Genomic DNA, 1,500 nt, shown 5'->3' with positions numbered 1-1,500 from the left:
TGTGTCTTTTGCAATACATTCCCTATTTATTTATCTGCCAGTCTGTCTGTACAGCTGATAAAGATATTTTTGAATAATTTTCAGCCTTAATGACATTACATTACTTTCATTATTTAATGTTTTTTTTGTTGGCGTGTCATCAGTACAACAAGGGTTTTCTTATGCCCTACTACGTGTGAAAAATCCATTGGGATTTATGTTGCATAGCACACACAATCAAAAGCAACATGCAGGCGGCTCAGTTTGGCAAAACCGACTGATCATATGATTTAAACCTTAGTATACCTATATATTTGGAATACAATTCGGTGCAATGATGGTCAAACATATGTCTCTTCTCTAAGAGGCTATCTGCCCATTTCAAGAACCAGGTCTGTGTTGTAGTTGATAGCTGCATACCAGCTGTTCAAACCGAAATCTACTACCACACCACACCGCGCATGCCCAATCTCGTCCGATCTTGGAAGCAATACGGTGTTGGGCCTGGTCAGTACTTAGGTGGTTGACCACTAAGGAATACCTGGTGTTGTAGGTTTTACTTGACGGCAATATTCAGATTATTGCACTAACCTAAAAAACAATACCTGGTGGGCACATTCCTTGATTTTGCCATATTTCATGCCGAACCTTCTTTTGCAATTTTTTGGCCTTATATATATACATGTTTTTACCTATATATTCACAGCGGTAATTCGAAACCAATGATTCACGTTTATTTAATTACATTTTAAACAACAAAACAGGGTGTACTCCGTATTTTACCCATAAATAATTAAAAGTTACGTTTTAAATACCTAATTTATCAAGTATTATCTAATTCTCCATTGTTTCCAAGAGTGAGTGCTCCCAACAAGGGTTTCTTTTTCTTTTTCTCTCTTCTCTTTATTACCGATGTAATAGACCCATGGGAGCACCATCGACAATCACCCTCCTTTTCTCTACCCACAACTTTGACAGTTTAATGGTAGATGGTGATTAATTCCGAAAGTTTTTTCGGTTGGTCGGTTTTCTTGGAAACTTACATTAATTATCTACTCATGCAACATCATTTACTCTTGTGCGGCATCCTTAACCCAATTTTCCTTTTGCACAATACACAAACCCAAACATACACAGCACGCTAGGAAGAGGAAGATGGATCAAGTGTACTGGAAAATAACTTACAGGCTACAAAACATAAAACAAAACAACAACCCCCTTTCATCATGAGGGAGTTGTCCATTCTGGCCACACAAGCCAAAAACAAAATACATAAAGGCAGCATGTCAAACATGGGTGCTGGGCATCTGGAGAGACATTACTTTCTCTTCTTTTGCCACGCCTGATGTTGTTGGTCACGGCTCGGTCTGCGAAGTGACCTTCAAGGGCCATGCCCAGTGGGATCTTCTTCCTGGGCAGGAGAGGGGAGGGAGCAGATGTGGCTGGCTCCCTGCCACTGTGGGCAAGGCGGCCAGCGATGTCCTGGAGTCAGGCCAGGCGCTACCCGCTCAGCAAAGGGAT

The 1,500-nt window shown here is 41.0% G+C and overlaps 1 pseudogene; it reads left to right on the top strand.

Moving 5' to 3' along the window:
• Positions 1 to 416: 416 nt before the first annotated feature.
• Positions 417 to 535, top strand: LOC134937127 (5S ribosomal RNA; annotated as a pseudogene).
• Positions 536 to 1,500: the final 965 nt, after the last annotated feature.

Source organism: Pseudophryne corroboree, chromosome 6, assembly GCF_028390025.1.
Source record: "Pseudophryne corroboree isolate aPseCor3 chromosome 6, aPseCor3.hap2, whole genome shotgun sequence".
Lineage (NCBI taxonomy): Eukaryota > Metazoa > Chordata > Amphibia > Anura > Myobatrachidae > Pseudophryne > Pseudophryne corroboree.
The sequence above is the reverse complement of the archived record's forward strand: the minus strand, read 5'-3'. Positions and strand labels throughout refer to the sequence as shown.